This window comes from Chinchilla lanigera, unplaced genomic scaffold (genome assembly GCF_000276665.1).
Source record: "Chinchilla lanigera isolate Chin_1 unplaced genomic scaffold, ChiLan1.0 scaffold00027, whole genome shotgun sequence".
NCBI classification, from domain to species: domain Eukaryota; kingdom Metazoa; phylum Chordata; class Mammalia; order Rodentia; family Chinchillidae; genus Chinchilla; species Chinchilla lanigera.
The window spans coordinates 8,501,819-8,521,919 of NW_004955428.1; positions in this window are offsets into that span (position 1 = coordinate 8,501,819).

Here is a 20,101-nt window from a genome sequence, read left to right on the forward strand (position 1 = left end):
CCACCACGATCACATTACGCTGGATAAAAATAATCTAAAAGATTTGCATTATAAACTGTTGCTATTTTAATGATTTTAATTGAAAAGGAATGCTGTTCCTCATTTATATTTCCCAATTTTAAAATCACAGGTCTGGTAAGATTATTCTTTTTAAAGTGGTTTTGGAGTGGATCCCTAACTGCCTGTAGCAATTTTATCCTACACTGCTGTGTTCATTAGCACTATGGAAGTTGTCTCGAGAACACATAATTTGTACTCAAATGTCTTTTTAGTACCTTGTATTCTTCTGCTTTGTTGTGGTGATTCTTCATTTTTATTTACCCCTTACTACTTAATTCTCTGTTTTTCCATTATCTGCCCCCAAATTGAAATAAGCTTCTTTGTCTACCAGACTGTTTTTCTCTGTGCTTATCCTTAACACAGTGTGCTACAGAACACCTTAGAGTGTGTGTAAAAATAGTACACTGAAGAGATGTTTCCCACGTGCAAGTAAGCAGATGACAAGCACAAAAAATCCCAAAGAGGTAGGAGTGTGCTGTGTGTGTGTGTGTGTGCCTGTGTGTAGGCTAAGACATACTGTGCTTTGGGTTGAAAAATGCTGATATAGCATTTCACTCTATCATATGTATTTAATCTTCAAACCTCCTTCTTCCCAGTTATATAATCCTATAGAATTTTTGTTTAGAAAACAACTTTCATGGAAGAAGAGGTCAGGAGAAATAAATGAGCTAAACTTCAAACACCTAAACAGATCAAGCAAAGGCAAGTAGCATCTGGGTCCTATTATTTAAGCCTGTGACAGTTTAAACATCATTTAGCTATGAGTATTCTGCTTCCCGTTTTTGTAATATTACTCAAGTTGTTCCCCGTTAGCACTATTGTGGTCCATGTGGTGGGTTCCTATTCATCCTTTACCTCTCAGGATAAATATCATTTCCTTCAGTATTTGTATCGTGAAGGAAACACACAGTTTTCCACTATTTTCTCCTATCACATCTTATGAATATTTTATATGTTTGCTTGACACTGATTACATTAGGTTTTATGTTTTTATTTTTTTTTTCAAACTTCCTTCGACCCTGAATTTCTGCAGAGAAATACTTTTAGTTTTATCCATCTCGGCATCATTACAGCCTAGCGAGGCCCACATGCTGTTACTTAACCTCATTCACATAAAAATGTGATCCAGCCCTTACTCATTGCTTCTCAAATACTATTTTTGTTTTCCTCTGTGATTTACTGGTTCATTTCAATTGCCTTTAAAGTTCCATAGAAAATGATTAACACTTGTTTTTCTCTATCATTACTTGTATTTTAATTCAAGGGCATTTTTACATCAATGGATAAAATATTCTAATATTTCTGTGAGGGTCATAGATTAGTCTTTGTGGGGTTTATCAAACACAAGCCTTACTTTTCTTCTTATTCATTTCAGTTTTAAAAAGAAACTTCTTTGAAGTGAGGCTGGCTGCAGTTGCTGTAGCCATAAATGATTATACACTATAACAAAGAGGAAAGACAGAAGAGGCCAGATGTACTAATTTTTACTTATTTTCTGAAGTTTTGAATGTTTGTTTAATAAAGTAGACACAAAATATCATATTAACGGAATATTCATCTCAATTAAGAGTTCATCTATTGTGTCTGCCTGGCATGGCATGTATTATTCAGATACTTTTGAACACAAAAGATTTATATTCATAATAATGCTGCACTCTGCATATTAAATTTCCTGAAAGAAAGGAGAAAATCCTAAAGGTATTTGAAAGCAAAGGAAGTTGACATCATATCATAGAACAAGGTGGAGTTGAAAGTTACAGTCTTACTTTGCCTTTTCACCACTGTGAAGTGTCACAACATATTTTTGCACCTTTTGGAACATAAGGCATTCAATTTCACTTTAAAACGTGTATCTTCATTTTATGATGTCTCAGTTCACTGAGGTTTATCTTTTTATCAAGAGATGAGATCATCACTTGGTACAAAGGCAAAGTGTCTAGGCCTTTGGTATTTTTTCTCCTGAGACATCATCTCCACCTCCATTTTGAGTAACATGCAGTCAGAAAAGAAAAAAAAAAAAGAAAAAGAAAGAAACTATGCAATAATCAAATGCTGGTGCATTCAAGAATGTCCCAGCAGATGTCAGTGATAGATCAGTTAAGGAATTTGAAGATGAAAACATATTTAAGACATTGAAAAGATGGAAGTAAACAGGGCTACAGAAACACATTCAGTTCAGTTGGAAACAGAATCTGAAAAGGGCTATGGGATCCTGAGCCAACCTGATATCAATTTGGAGATGTCGCCCTGAGGGCCCTGTCTGCCTGCTTAAACTGCTTTGCACGCTGATTCTCTCAGGATTCAGTCAATCTTATGAAATAAAACCGTCTTAGCCTTTTATGTTTATTTTCTTTCTGAACTCCAGCTATTAATCAGCCTTTAATTACAATTAAAAAAACATATGAGCCATGATATGACATTATCAGAAAGGAGAAAAAAACTAAACCTGATTTTTGGTTCTCTTTATAGGATATCAATGTTTTGATTTTGCTTTACTATGTACAAATGTATTTGGGGCCACTGTTTTATTTATCTCATTATCTCCTGCCTCAACTCAATAAAACGCTTTATTCTGTTGAAGACTCTTCCTTGTAACTTGTGAGTTGACACTGGAAAAGTTTTGCTTGTTGTTCTTTTTTTCAACTTATTTCTGTCCAGGCGTACCTTCCTTTTATTGATATAAATCTATCCACAACATGCTGTGAATTCTCATGGCCGTCTTACCTACTGTCTTCATTACAAAGTTCAACTCTTTCAACAAGGAGAACGCCACCTTTTGTCCCTCAGCGTGCTAATGTTCTCCCGACGTCCCAAGCACACCATGCATCCTGGCTTCTGTCATCGCTGCTCTACTGACACTGCTCTTCCAGTGGCTGCAAGTGAGTGGAAATGTCACTCATCACTTGGTACATGTTTGTTTGTTGTATGTGGTACTGGGCCTTGAACCCAGGGCCTTCGCATGGTATTACAGCCTCAACTCTCTTATTAAAGTTCTCCGTGAAGATCTTGCTGAGCTGCCCAGGTTGTCTCAAATGTGTGTTGCTTCTGTCTCAGCATCCCAGAGTGCTGGAATGATGGGATGCACCAACGTGCCTGGTGACAGACTAAAATTTCATTAATTGGTCTTTGACACTTTTCACTGTTCATCATTTCGTTCCTCTTATATTGTCCGTGCCCCTGACATCCACGTTATTGAAAGCTTCTAGATTTCTAAATTCTTGAAGCTGTGATTGGGTATTTTTGTTTCTTTCATAGTAGAGTCTTTCTCCTTGCATCACTTAAAGAGGTTTCTGTGAATAGCTTTTTTTTCATATTTTTACGTTCACCCAACTGAAACCCCAAATTCATATGGTTTCAAATATTTCTGTTTCAGTGATAAGACATCTATATTTGATCCAGATTTTCTTTTGATGACCAGATATAAATCTACAAATCTCCTTATTTTGTATGTGCTTTTGTGTGTGTGTGTGTGTGTGTGTGTGTGTGTGTGTGTGTTCATCTTCCTCTCATACAAAAATCTACCATAATTTTCCATTCTGGCATCATCTCCTAAATTACAAACATAGCAGTCATCTTTATTTGCTGCATTTATAGTTTCCTAAATTTCAGTTGATTGCAAACTCAGTATTTTTCATCTTTTCTCTTTTTTTCAGAGAGAGAGGGAGAGAGAGAGAGAGATATATCTATGTGGTCTCTGCCAAGGTTCTAAGCATCACCTAGATTAAATAGACAGACAAATATTCTCTTCTCTATTTGTACTGTCTTATTTGAATTCAAGCCTTCATAATCTGCTACCTCAGGTTACAACAATAGTCCACCAAATGGTCTCACACTCCCTAAATTATTATTATTATTATTATTATTATTATTATTATTATTATTATTATTATTGTCTTTTTGAGACAGGGTCTCGCTATGCAGGTCAGGCTGGCCTTGAGCTCACTTTGTAGCTGAGGCTGGTCTCAAACTTGCAGCAATCCTCCTGCCTCAGCCTCCCAAGTGCTGGGATTACAGATGTGTGCCATACGCCTGGCTTTAAATTTCATTATTGCTATTAGTTGCTCACTTCAAATTGATCATTCTCTTTGGTATCAAAGTCATAGGTCTGAATGAAAGTTCGACTCATGCTGCCTCTCTAGTAGCTTTCTATCAATAGGCCAAATGATACCTTCCAAGTTTCTTAGCCGGGAAAGTACGAGTCTTCATCCTTGTACTCACCCTTCTTCGGCCTCATTAACTACCATTTGCTTATGGGTGAATTACACACACAGCAAGCGGCCGTAAGTGCCGTGTGCCTGACATTCCACATGATTTCTGCCTTAGTATTTTCACATGTTCCTTCTTTGCCTGGCAGAGCTTTCTCCTCCTCTGTCTACACAATGTCAAGTCACAGTTACATGTCTCTCAAAAAGGACTCCTTAGTCCTTTCACCCAGGAAAGACGGCTTTATCTACATGAATGTACACGTTTCTCATTTCTATGTCCTTTCATTTTCTATAGTAATTTTATAATACATGCATATAGATTCATATTGTAATAAAAAGCTACATAAGATATTACACAATTTATAAAATGTATATTTTACATGAAGACACAAAAATATTTTTCCACTAGGGAATATACATTTTTGGAGGCAGACTGTCATTTTTGTGGTATTTTTTTCTCAAAAATTCATCTATATTGCAAATGGGAGGGTACTAACTTAAAGGAATGGTAATCAATAGAATAAATGTACCCCTGCCAGTGAGATTTCTAAAATCAGCTGAAAGCATAAGTATGACTAAGCAAAAAAACATGACATTTTTACATTTTTTCTTTGTTTTAGAAATTCAAATACATCTGGATTTTTCTTATAGTATAAATATTTTGTTGATATTGAACATGTCATACATTTAATTCAGTTTCTAAGTTTGGGCTACACTCTGTTTTTATTTATTCATTCATATTTTTCACTGTACAGAGGCTCAAATTCAGGTCTTCAAACATGCTAAGCAATAGTGATTGAGGCACATCAATAGAAATTTGGGCTTTGTTTTAAGAGAAAACTTTCTTGCTGGCTTGTTTGTTCTAAAGTACATCTCTTGTAAAGTTTCAGACTGGTATTTTTGTTTATATCTTTCGTACTGTGACCCAGTCCTCTTTCTTGGAGTTCAATTATTATTTTCTTTCCTTTTTTTTTTTTTTTAATACAATGCTGGGGACCCAAAAATCCTGCATGTGAAGCTCAATCTCCATCACTGAGCTATGTGCCCACCCCAGAAAGCTCACTTTTCTAAATTCCCCTTTTAGGGGTTTCAGGAATCTGTAACCTGGTCACATTTCCTATTTCCTCACACCCAGCATTTATTTAATTTGATCTTCTTCCTCCATTTTCTGTAATCACACTGATTTTAGAATGCCTCTTAAAATGTTTCCTTGTAATATGCAAACGTTCATTGTTTCAACAGAAATTTATAATCTTCCATTATCTATTTTCATTGTTCAATTATAGCTGTTGGAAAATTATTTGTGGTTTTCTATATCATCTTGTGTATTTTATGAGTGGTTTTATGGATAATCTCAATATGTATTATGCCATAACATTGCCTCATATAACAGAGAAAGTACTGTTTCAAATTAGAATGTTTTATGTAGCTTCAATTAGTGGTGAGTATTTCACAAAAAATTATTTGATTGTCCTTCAAACTATATCCCATAAACTTGAGGTCCTGCTACTGTAGTTTTCTAAGACAAAGATGAAGAGATTCACTTTTAAAAAGGATGAAGAAGAAGCACCATCTCGGTACACAATTTCACCAAACAGTTACAGTTATTACTTGTTTCAAAGAATGATGGGATTATCTGTCCATTGCAAAGGGAACTGTAAGTAAGCAAAATATCAAAGAATAACAGTTGATTTCAAAAAAGTAATCCAGAGTCTAATGGCTCATTGACAAGTAAAAAATGACTTGCCCTGCATGTAATACATTTGAATTTCAGGTAAGTTTTTATTTTGTAATGATTTGGGGAGAAAAAAAGAGAAGGAAAATAAAATGTTACACATTTTATTATCCAAATATAACATCTATTGTTTTGGCTTCTCTAAAAATAGTTCTTTCATTTTTATACATTAAGAATAAGAAAAACTAAGTCAAATTAATTGTTCCATTCATAGTATTTTTTGAAATAATGCACATATTTTTATTATAAAATATTTGTCTTTGATACATTTTATTAAGCATAGCCAAGAAATTAAAATTCAATATGTGAACTTTTACACCTACAGAGTATTTATTTTTAAAAATAGAGCTATTTAGCTTGATGGTTATTGAGAAGATAAGCCTTACCTTACAAAAAAAGTCTTTATCAAAGGAAATTAATTTGTTCTTCCTCAAATAAATAAATGAAATTTTAAAAATTGAGTACTTTTTAAAAAGTAATAATGGAAGTACAAAAATATGGCAAAATTATGAAGAATAAATTGATATATATATAGCATATAAGTTTGAAAATGTTAAATATTAATAAGAACAAAATATATTATGAGAAAATTCTGAGCTGAATGTATCTAGTAATTTTAGAAAGCAAACATAAATGATAAACATGCTTTTAAAAAATCCTTAGCTATATACATTTCATAATTTTCTTTCAACCTGTAGTAATTAAATAAAACTTGAAATGTTATTTTCTACCTAAAATTAAGCAATACTGAAAACAAAGATTGTGTTTCCTCATATAAGGCAATATACTTTAAGAACAGAATGTACCAATAATCAAAGTGAGAAATGGTATATTCCTTTCTGACCTTGTATTATGTGTTGTATCAGCAATTAGAGTAAAAAAACTCCTCAGTATTTACCAGTTATTCTCATATAACAGATTAAGAGTGTAAAACTCTATTCTATGTGCCTTTAAAATATGAACTAATTTAACTTGCATAACATCTGTAATTACCTATTGTAGAGGTCAATTTACTTGACGATGTATGTAGTATGATTATATTTTACAGAATTCTCAAAGTTTAAATCTGTTATATACAGGATGCATGGCTTTCTCTTTTGAATTCTGAGGAATTGTTAGATTTACCCCAAATTGGAATATTTTAAAATGTAAACTTAGTGCCATTATTATATTTCAAAGTGTATTAACTCTAACACAGCATCCTACTAAAAGTAGAAGTATTGATCATTTTATTCCACAGTGGATGTTCTGAACTGCATTTTTCCTGTCCAAGCACTTAGTTTAATGATGCCTTGGATACTCAGGTGCTCTTGTTTATTCAGTTACTAATGTCAAGTATGTTTTGAAATGAGTAGCTTGCAAAATTTGAATATATGACTAATAATTAGATGACTTCTGCATCAGTTTTTATTAGCTTTTGTGGTTCTGAATGGTTAGACTATCAGATGATATGTGCTCTAAGAATACAGAAAGGAGTTTTCATTGTGATTTAAAGTGAAAAATATTAAAAATGGTTAAGTGAATTTTCTGGAGGAAATTATTTAAAAGTCTCACATAAGGCTTTAGTTCAATGAGCTCATGAATTATGACACTCTTGGATATTGGAGGAGCATTCTCGAGTTTCTGACTGCACTTTGGTATATTGTTTTCTCTAAAGACAGACCTTTCATGGGTAAGAATCTGTGACTTTTCATTTTCCATCTCAGAAATGTATCCAACTTTGTTCCTTACTCTTACTTGCAGGATAGATATAAAACCCATGTATAATTGTAAGTGTAGTAGAAGGCTCGAAAAATAATTTCTTCGTAGTAGAACTACTGCTTTGCCTTTTACCTTTTGTTAGATCATCATTAGCAAATCTGTAGTTTAGGTCTGGTGGCATCCTGTTTCTTCTAATATTACAACATGCAAGTATTTTGATAACTATTTTGAGAAATCTGCTATTACAAAATGACCACGAAACCAAAGAGTCATAATACAGTTCTATGTTTTAGCATGGCACTTTTATATATCAAGATGAATTTCTCAACAAACTTGCTTGAAAATATTCTCCAAAAGTTATCAGAGAATATATTCACAAGCACAGCGCTGAAAAACTGGGAAACTAATTTTGCTGATAAATTGGAATTTCTGAAATTAAGTCCAAGAGTAGTTGTGGCACAAACCATTTTGCCTGAGACACAGAGCTCTGATAAATGTTGATGGAAATGATCGTCTGCTTTATTTCAAGTTAATCAGAGAGCAACGCGGTTCACTTAGTCAGCACTGAGGACTGACATGCCCATGATGGAATATAGTGCTCTATGCAAATACTCATCTATTACTCAATCATAGTTTGTAGAAGGTGACAGTAAAGATCGATGTGCAAGCAGCCTGCACCTTCTATGCTTAATAGCAGGCTTCACACTGAAGGACGGGTCCTCTTATTTATAAAAATTCCGTTTACAAATTTTCTCTCTCTCTGTCTCTCTCTCTCTCTCTCTTTCTCTCTCTCTCCATCCTTCTTTCCTTCTTTCCTTCCTTCCTTCCTTCCTTCCTCTTTTTAATCCCCATGCCAATATGAAAACTCATAAACATAATGAAAAATATTCACTGGAATATACATAATGATTATTTTGAATAAAAAGATATGCACTGCTTTAGCATAGACTCTTTAGGAATGGAAGAAAAGGTCTATAATCACTGACCTTCTGCTGGGCACGGAGCACGATGCTAGCATTTCATATCCATTTAAATCTCCAGCAGGTATTACAAAGTAAATAAAGAGGCCGACAGCATAAGCATAGGAATCAGATCTGTGAATTCATTCTCTTCTATGGCACTGCATGCTCTGTGACTTTCAGTAAAGAATTTAGATGATCTCTGTCCCAGATATTTTATCTGTTAAAAATAGGAATATAATACCTGAGCTTCTGTGTTGTTTAAAACTTTAATAAGAAAAGTTTCAAAAATTATTAGCATAACTCAAAATCAGAAAGAATACGCGACACAGGAAGTATTGCTATTATGGTCCTCTTGTACAGTTAAGGAAACTGAACTCTAGAGACATTAAGAATCCTGCAAAATTAACAAAGAAAATTCTTTAAGCTAGAATACAAGCTAGTGTTTTCATTCAGAGTCCGCACATTCTCCCTCCTGTATACTTTTGATTATTTTATTGGAGAGCTATGAAAAAAGAAAACCACTGCATACTTCGGTAAAGGTAGTAAATTATATCTAACTCCAAGGCAGAAACCACTGCCTGCTCACTTCTCACAGCCTTCACAAGAGTATAAGCATTTTAGACACTATTTGTTATAAATAAAATACAACAAAATACAAGGAATAGTAAATTACCATTGGTAGACTTTACCCTTAAGGGTTTTCATCATTAAACACCCTTTTGGAGAGATTTATATGTCTGTATTACATACTTGCTCCCAGCAAAAAATTGGCCTACAACTTCTCAGCTCAATTATTATTTGATTTTTCTTTCTAACATCTTTCCTTGAATGGAAACATTTATTACAGTGAATATGTAGGAAAATCTATATTGTAGTCTCTCCTGCACTTCTTAATTATTATCTCCTTCAGGCACTGCTGCTTTTGTAGGTTATTTTTCTGGAATTTATTCCTTTCAGTGACACTTTCAAGACCACATTATCATGAAATAACAATGTGAATGTACTCTAATCTCACTGGAGTCCTACCTTTCCGATAGTGAAACTTTATTTCTTCTTTTTTAATCTGTATTATGATTCCTTTTAATCTATCATTTGTTCTGAAGCACGAAAAGTCAAAATAAGTAATAAGTCTATGCAAAAACAGTCCAAACTGCAAATGCACTGGCTTGAAGATAATGAACAAAAAAGCAAAAATATTTCTTTAAAAATGAGGATATTTTCACCATGGAAATTTGTGCTTACAAATCAAGGATGTTTTTAGAGGGTCAAATTTTAAAACCGTTATCAGCATGCCAGTGTTTACAAATTACAGTGCTGCTTAGTTAGAAGGACGAGGGAGAAGAATGAGCTTGGTCTTTAATGATTTTCGTAGTGATTGTGTCTGTGCAGCTCCCCGTGAGCCTGAGTTCTAAACCCGCGCTTGCTCCCCACGTTCCTTCTTTCTTCTGCACCTGTCCTGTGCGAAGAAGTGACAAACAAAGGAAGCCAATACCTGCTACGCCTTGAGACAACTCTAGTAATTTAAAGAGGCAAAATGCCCAGTATTTCTAAAGAATGTAAGCAACAACAACAAAAGGAGTAATTCAAGAATTTCTGTGGTCAACAAAAGAACGGAATTATTTGAGGAACGTGCAATTTTGGTGACCTTCATCAAGTTCTCTATTGGTTCATAAACTAAATTAATCATTCCCATTCACCTAGATAATATACAAATATGTTCATAAAGATTTTTAGTCACTAAAACTTAGTATTTGGGATTTTAAAATAGCATTTTATATTCAAATCACTATTCTAAATATATTATGTAATCCATAATAACAGTCAAATTTTGTGAGTAGCATAATACATCTACGAAGTTGATATGTTAGTATACATAAATTTAAGCATAAATAGAAATTTATCTTTTAACTGTCCTAAACAGAGGAGAAATGTGGAGAAGCAAACATATAATACTAAATTTATATATAATTTTCATATATTGCCAACACAATGACAATTTTGTCATCAACTCTTAAAAGAGCATAGATGTAAAGTTTCAAACTGTAGGTTAAATACATTTTTATCCATAGCTCATCTGGATAAAGATTCAACTATGTAATTTTCGTATTTAGACAATATACTTTCATTCATTCAACAAATATTTATTTAATGCATAGCATGAGTCAATGATTATACTATTCTCTGGAATTATAGGAGCAAAAACCCCTATGTCCTCAGCAACAAACATTTTTATTCTACTGGTTATGTATTCTAAGACTACCGTTTCATAAATGAGGATTATGAAGACTTTGAAAGTAAAGGGTTAGCTGTTATCTCTATCATATTTGAAGACTGTAATTCTCCTTCAAATTTTTCTTTTAAAAATTGAATAATGAATAATTTTTATCTTGCTTGATTGTCATATTTCAAAAACGTTAATCATCTTTGAGATTTCCATTTAATCTTTCTAAACTTTGTCAGAATCATAGAGTTGGTGATTATAATATAAAATCTGAGAATAATAATTGTGCATGTTAACTTTTTATTTCTCTAGACTTTGTGATGACACAAATTTTGTATCTCTTCATAAGAAATTTTATTAGGGACAAAGCAAATCAAAAACTAAACAAACAAAAATGTACTGCTTATTCATATTAAGGGCAGTTTCTTAGGATATCCAGAAAACATGAAATGTTTATGCTACCTGCACAACTATTAATATAGTCTCAAAATATAAATTTCACCAGTTCAACTGACTGCGAGAATTCCCTTGATCTCAAAAACCACCTAAAATCTAATGAATTAAATTCTTTGTTTAGAAAATTGTATCAGTGAAATATCACACCATGGAGAAACCATTAATCTAGAGGATCACTCTTGAACATCACATGCTGAGATGTATCACCCAAAACCTTCCTGAATTCAAGATTGATTATTCCCATTTGCCTCCTTGCTTGACCAGGCTATTAAAACCAAGAGCAGGTAGCTCACCTAGGTAATCTGATTATCCATGCATTAATTCTGCTTTTACCATCCACTGTCTATAATACAGAGTGTTTAAAACTGCTTTTATTTCTCCTTTGGTCTTTTTTTAAAACTTTCCCCTCCTTTGAAGTGTTTTTTCTAGGTGAGAAGTTTACTTGAGGACAAAAACAACAAACAAAAAAAATCAAACAGATACTAAAAAGTTACACTTGAAAGAAATTTTAAAGAAAACTATTTGATTCATGTTTTGATCAATCTACTATAAGAATTGAAGAAAGAACTCACTTTGGAGCCAAACATAAATTTTAATTTTTACATTTGCATTAAATTGCTTTTCAATACTATTTTAATGTGTCTGAATATAGACCGCGAGAATTCATCCACCATTCCATTGCCCATGTACACATTCAGTTGATGACCCAAACTGATGGGAATGATTACAAATATTAGTAGTTGTGCATGATTTATCCTAATTTATGTTAGTGGTATTTACATATATCCCATTTCCTTGATTGCTACTGCTCACTACTTGCAGAAATCATAAATATTCAATTGCCCATTAGCTCTCTGCTTATTTTTTGCTCCATCCTAAATTCCTTGCTTTTTTTTTCTCATCAAGAGTTTTTTTGTATTAAATTTCTGAATTGGGGCTGGTGATTTAGCTCAGTGGCACAGCATCTGCCTGGCAAGCACAAGGTCATGAGTTTGATTCCCGGTACCGGAAAAAAACCAAAATAAATAAATAAATTTCTGAATCATGTCATGGACTATTACAAGCAAGTGTGATTACGTTCCTAAGACATATTTTAATGATTTGTTACAGCCAAGCTGTTTCTTATTGTAAATGAACTTAATGATCATTATATTTTTGGAAGTATAATTATGTTAATAATTTACTTAGTATGAGAACCTGAAACGACTAGCTAAAACCCAATCAAAATATTGCTAGGTTTAAATTGGAAGTATCCCCTAAAGGTTGATACACTGAAGGTTTGATTTCCAGTGTTCAGAGGTAGAGCCTACAGAGGTGGCTGGATCATGAGGCCACTGAGGTCATTAATGGACAAATCCATTGATAAGTGTAGGGTTAAATAGGCTAAGAGGAGATGACGCCCAGTGGAGGGAGGAGGGTTACAGAGAGAAAGCCTCTGATGTGTGTTTTGTCCGCAGCTAGTTTCTCTGTCTTGGGCTGCTCCACTCTTTCCCTGCTTCTGACCACCATAAAGTGAGAGGATTACCTCTGTCTTGCTGTTTGGCCATGAAGTTTCTACCTTGGACTCAGTCTACTGTGGACTGAGCCCTTTGAAACTATGAGGGAAAATAAATCATCATTTAAACTGTGTATGCCAAATATTTGATCTCAGCAACAGGAAGATGACTAGCACTGATGTTTTCCCAAAGTTTTCAGTTCTTATGCTTGATAGATAAACTCATATATAAGTTGCTGTTTATCATATAACAAGCTAATGGAGATACCATATTACTTTAGGATGAACGTCAAGGAAACTTAGAAGTTTCCCTTCAACCTTATATCTAAATATTGCACAATTGCATCCAAGACCACCTCCACAAGCCTGGTTGGTTTAGTTATATTTCATGCACAAAATTAGTAACCAAAATCCAAGAACTGATAGATCTTGCTTTGCCACTAATGACTCATTAGGGTTTAGAATCGTCCTTCGCTGGAATTAATGTTGTTCATGAATTAAGAATCCTTTTTTAAATGAGTTCAATAGTTTAACAGCTAGAACTTAGATGCAAATTCATATCAGTTTAGATCTCTTTGTGGACATATACTAACTTAAATATGACCAAGGAAATGGGGAATCACAAAATAAACACATGTTGTTATTTTCAAAGTGCTTCCAGCATCCATACACAGACATCATCAACTTATTGGCTAGTGTTCTACATGTTTTAACTGGTTAAAAAAGCTGCAGATGAGTAAACTGAGTCATACATCAGGTAAGTAATTTGCTCACAGTAGTAAAGAGGTAAAAGGCAAAGCCAAAGTTGAAAATCAAATTATTCTAAGTCCTGTGATGTCTTTATATTTAATAAATATTAAGTAATAGCTCATATTTAATAACAGATAACAATTTAATACCTAATATCTTTTGATGATTTACTTAAGGAAAAGTTTATGTAGCTTTAGGATCAGCAAGATAATAAATAAAACATACATTTTATAATGTAAGCTTACAAGTTGTATAATTAGCCAGCAAACTGCACAAATGTTAGGTTTGTGCTTCTATCTGATATGAGGATTTTGACTGTATTAAATTTCATTTTTAAAATAAAATGCACTTGTTTTTTTAATTTAGATTTTAGTTCTAATTTTTAAAAATTAATTTATTACTATTCCATGAGCAACACTGGAAAACATTAAGAAAAACAGAAGCTTTCAGAGTACTGTTAGAAGAATTGGTACAATGAGGGGTTCTTCTAAATAAGCGATTGTTCAGTTACCCGGATTTTAGTCTTATTTTTAAATGTCGGCTTTACTCAATTTTGTGAGAGGTACATGTAATTAAAACTAACATTCTATATCATACATAAAGTAAATTTACTTGAAAATCATAATGAAAACAGAAGAATGATGCACGTCATTAATGTATTTTTAGTGCTCTTCCTATTGTTTTTTGTATATTATAAATGAGAAAAACTCCTCACGCTGAATACAAAAAGTAAGCCCAGATTGTCATAACTGTGGCCAAACTAATTTAAAAAAGAAAAAGGAAACTCGCTGAAAGTAGAGATTTCTTTCTCAATTCTGGCAGCTGAACTGCACACAAAATAAGGTACACATTAAAGTGTCAGCAGGAGAGCTAGGAACAAAGTCTTCATTGGAATATTGTCCTAAACACACAGAGGAGCCAAAGTTTAAAAGCTTCAAAGAGTTTGAGAACAGATGTAAAACACTGTGAGTTTTTAGAAATCGTCTGTGTGTGTGTGTGTGTGTGTGTGTGTGAGTGAGCATGTGTATGCATGCATGTGTGTGCAAACTGGCAGGTGTGTTTTTGATAAATGTTTCATGATTAGTAGAATTACTGAGTAAGTGCTTGACACAAAGATTTTCTTTGGCACTTGCCATGTTGAGCTAAAGACAAGAATGTAGTTGAAAGATTCTTTGAAAGGTTTTTCTGGAATTACTCACATTCGGTTTCTTCTTGAATTTGGCAAGTTACCCAAGCATAGAAAAACTTGCATGATTCAGTTTTCAACTTGAAGTGTTAACTAAAGGTACTTCAGACTTTATTTTCTTTAGTAAGCCATCCAGAACTACTAATTTTAAAACAGCTGTACTCTCAATTCTGAATGAAAGCCAGAATTTGAAGGATATTTTAAAATATTTTGAGAAACGCTAGCACCAGTCTTCTTTGATAAAATTTTTCAATCTTTGTATTATATAGATTACCCACTACAGATATCTACAACCATTTAATTAATTTAATTATTTATATTTCTGAAAGGACTTCTGTCATATACTATAAAAGTTTTATATATATATCACAAAAACCAAAATAACTTTACATGAAAAGCAAAATCATCAAGTGTAATGGACATAATTTATATTGTATTATATGCATAAATAATGTCAGCAATTTGTAGATATAAACACAAATTTGATTTAAAGTAACGTAGTTGAAGGCAAACCTATATTCATGCTAGCAATGAAAAAATCAAGTAGTATCTGCATTAATATTATGACCACAGGTTTGGTTAAGAGAAAGGAAAAGCTTAGCACACACAAGTTAAAGTTGAGTATTAACAACAGTAAATAACTCCATATGGTTTCCCTCAAAAAAAATTTTTTTTTAAACGTGGCAACTACAAATTATTCCTATTCAGCCAGGCATGGTGGCACATGACTATAATCCCTGCACTCTGGAGGCTGAAGCAGGAGGATCATTACAAGTTTGAGACCAACCTGGGCTGCAGAATGAGCTCAAGACCAGCCTGAACTGCATAGCGAGATTCTGTCTCAAAAAGACAAAAAAAAAAAAAAAAAAATAGTTATTGCTGTTCATTTGTTAGGGAATAAAATGAGCTATTACAACAGATATTACCTGTCCAGAGCTGAACTCAGCTCCAGGGAGCCAACCTGCCTTGTATCAGAGAAGCTGAATAAAGCATCAAATCCAAATGGAAGGAAGAGTCAAGCATTCAATCACCACCATACTATAGGCAAGTGACTAATGTGGGGGGGGGGATACTCCTCCCCTACATTTTCCTTCATAGAAGGAGGGAAAGGGTCAAAAGGGTTTGTGCCTCCTGGTTTGGTAATGAAGGAGCTCAGAAAAACAGACTTCCTATTTTAAGGATCTGAGGGAGAGCTAAGAGGAAAAAGTACTAAGTACCAAATTAGAGTGGAGAAAACATGTTTAGGGTGGTCCCCCACTAATCTACAGCAAGTTTAAGACAGGCACACAAGGAAGACTTTGTCAAAGCCTCCAATAAAGAGTCCCAGAATAGAGTCAGTTTGGCTAGCAACACAGATAACATATAAAAACACAGGACATGAGGGCCTGAATCCTGGATTCCAACTTTTTCAGAGACTGTACTCTGGTTCCTGCGCCCCATCTTGTAAGGGAAGCCATCTGCCAGCCCCCATGTGAACCTCTCCTGATACCTGTAGTGGGCCATGAAAAACCAAACCAAACCAAAACACACGTAGCTTTCTGACCTGCAGCCAAATTGCTCAATGTCCATAAGAATCTAAATAATAATTTTTGAAAGAAAACTATATTTATTTTTATTCCTTATATTTATTTCACTTAAAATACAATACAAATAATAATTCATCAAAATAAATTGACAAATAAAATATACTCTATTGGTAAAAATTAAGGTTAAAAACATGGATTGGTATATACCTAGTAATCTTTCATAAATATTTGCCACTTGAGATTAATATGAGAAAAGATATACCATCACTTACAAATATCAATGTCCTGATTAAGTCAAAACACTGTGACTGCCTTTTAGATTATTTCATTTTTCTCTGTGAATAAGATTTCAGAGGTAAAAATAAATAAATCATCAATTTACATGTACTAAATTCTACTTAGCATTATGTTCACATCATTGCCACTTGATTCATTTAATCGATACAAATAAAAATAGAAGTGACTACCGCTTTGATAATGAGGCAGTGATTAAAAATTAGTAGGCCTTGGTCAGAAAGCCAGAGATTAAGTTTTTAGAAAAGAGCATTTAATGCTTTTATAAAAATGAAAGGACCAGGCAGTGCAAAAATGCACACTTGGTGATTATGTTGTTTATGGGAGAGGGATCATGGAATGACAGAAAAATATTTGAAAAATTTCAGCTTCGGCTGGAAAACATAGAGAAGTCCTGATAAATATTTTATTTAAGGAAGTGATATATATTTTACTGAAATGACTCATACCCCATAAAACTATTCTTAAAAAGTACAAATTAGTAATTTTTTAATATATTCAAAGAATTGTGTAACCATCACCAGCTGCTGCATTTTAGAAACTTGTCCTCCCTATGAAAGTCTTATTTTAAGAAAGTTAATCCTGTAGCAGAATAGTTAGGAAAAAGAAATGATAGCAGATGTCTCCAGCGTGAGAGAAACTCAGTTGAATGAGACTTGACAGAATTGGCCATGAAATGCAAGGAAAGATTGCAAGTGTGTGGAAGGAGCAGGAAGACATGAGAGCTTCAGGATCAACTTCCTCTCCGGACTGACACTACACCAAGACTTCCGTGTCTTCACTTCTGTTTGCTTAGTCAAATTCTTTCTCTCTCATTGCTGTGCTTTCTCTCTCATAGCTTCAGGACACATTTTCTACTTTAAATTTTAGTAGAAAGGAGACTTATCATTGTCGTTGCTATGGTTAAAAAACATCAGTAAGAAGATGTGCTTTGGATTATGCACTACAGATGACAGGACCATCGCTGCAGGTGTAGGATGAGAAGGGAAGGATGTCAAGTAAGAAAATGGCAAAATATTCTCACTTCCATGACTGAAGTGAGGAAAGGGAACATTCTGGAAGCAGGATGTTAACAGTTACAGAGAGCTAGATTTCTGGGGCAAGGGCTTTGAGGAAAATCTCAGAGGAAGAGAAATAAGTAAGTAGTGACTAACTCAGAGGAAATAATTAACTAGTCAAAGTCCTAACATTGTGAAGTGTGCACATAATCCACCAAATACCACCTTTACTGTTATCTTTTCAGAACCTTTTGTTTCATTGGGTCTTTCAGATTTTTCTTGTGAAGAAAACTTGTTAACAATTAATTTCCACAGTAAAGAAAGTCCCCATCTTCATGAGCTCCATTCTGGGAGAATGTTTTTATATTGAATTTGTTACTAAGTTCAACAAAGTGACTCTTATGCTCCTTTGACACAGATATTCAATGTAAAGCATAAAAAACCCAAACGCACACAGAAATACAGCAAGTCCCTGACTGTACTGTACTATGGTACACTGTCACACTATTACAGTAAGCACACAGCTGCACAACTGTCACAATATCAGGCAGACATGTGAGAGATCTATGATTTCTTTGCAACTGGAATGTTCATCAGTCAGGGACTTAATGTATTGAAAGAAGCTTTGATCTCTGAGTTTAGTGCTGTGATGAACTCCTAGGGCTTTTTTATTATGTTTGCAATTTTTGATCGGCAATATTTGATGGGTACATATCTATGGAGTTCCATTACGGTCTAAATCTCAAATGCCTTCAAAAAGTCTCATGTGTTTGGAAGATAATTGGGTACTGGGTGTACAATATTCATCACTGACATCCTCTGAGCTCAGCAATTCGGTGTGAATTAAGAGGTGTGTAATGATCAGAGGTAGAGCACTAGGGGTGTGACCTGGATGGGTGTATTCTTGCCCTGTTTGCTCCCTCTGTGTTTGCTTTCTCACTGCCACGATTGGAGCTGATTTTTCTTCCACATCCTCTTTGCCATCCTCTTCTCATTGGAGAAAGCCTACCATGAACTAAAAGCATCAGCTCAATAAACCTCTCCTGTTTTAAGTTTGGGGTGTTGGTATTTTTTCCCAGAAACAAGAAAGTCACTAAGTCAAGTTCTATACTTATGTATTGTGTAATATTTAAGTCAAAGACAGCATATGGAACTCTTCACACATTTGTCATTTCATTATGGTGAACACTTAAAAACTTTTCTTTCAGATTTTTGAAACACAGTCCATTCTTATTATCCATGTCACACCACTGTACTTTGACACTTATGTAACTGTGACTTCTTAGTCATTGGTTACCTTTCAGCCATCTCTTCCGTAATCCCACCAGCTGTGATAATTCATTACAGTTCTGCACTCAAATTCTATGAGCTCAAACTCTTTAGATCCTGTGAATCAATATATGACTGAAGTCATGCGTAGTATTTGTATTTCTATGCCAAATTTATCTACTTAACAAAATGACTTCAGATTTTTTTAAAAAAGAGTGATGGTTTGGACAATATGAATTTGGAATTTCAGTTCAAAATAAGTAAAACAATAGCCAAGGATATAGCTCAGCAGCACAAGCACCTGAGCACAAGGTCCTGAGTTCAATTCCCAGTATAAAATAAGTGAATCAGACAGGATATATTTATGAATAAACACAAATTTCAATAATGGCACAGAAAGCACAAAATTAATGCCATAAAGTTTCATAATAATAAGATTCTGTTTACTAACATTAAATAATTGTACCAAATAATTTCAAAATAAATAAACTAAGTAGTAGTTACCAATTGAGATGAATTAGCCAGAGATGTTGAGATACTCAATTAATAACATATATTTACCAGTCATAGAAAATTTATGAAACTGCATGAGGTTTTTCCATAACCAATTCATAAAATAATATCTCAGAAATTTAGATACAGTTTTTAAGCATAGCTTTACTTTTAATATGAAAAATGTGATCTTGTAACATATCTTACATTTATTTTGAAAAATCTAGATTACTTTGTAATCTAAAAAACTGTAAGAAGAAAGTAATATCTTGCAATTTCTGCAAGGAATTAGACTTCCAAGTATATTTAACATTAATTACAGTTACTAACTAATTTTATAACATAAGAAAAAGAAAATGAGAAGACCTATTACAGTAGTTCATTTTCTGAACTTTATGTCAGGCACAAAATAACAACTCAGGAAATACTTATAAATGGAATTTAATGCAATGAATCGATACAAACTTCACGTGAATGTCAGAGCTCTGAAGGAGCACTGTGACTGCCTTTTTAGAATACTCTACAAGCATATTGTGTCTGTGAATGAAATCTCAGGGCCAAAAATAATGTGCAGTCTACAAATACTAAACCCCAATTAGTGTTCAATAGTTTCATATCGTTGTTTGATTCATTTACTAAATAAAAATGAAAGCAGAAATGCTTGCCACTTTGATCATCCTCTGTAAAACATTTAGCTTATTTTGTGAAATCCTCAATTTACTTTGAGCATTTAAAAATAACAATTTATGCA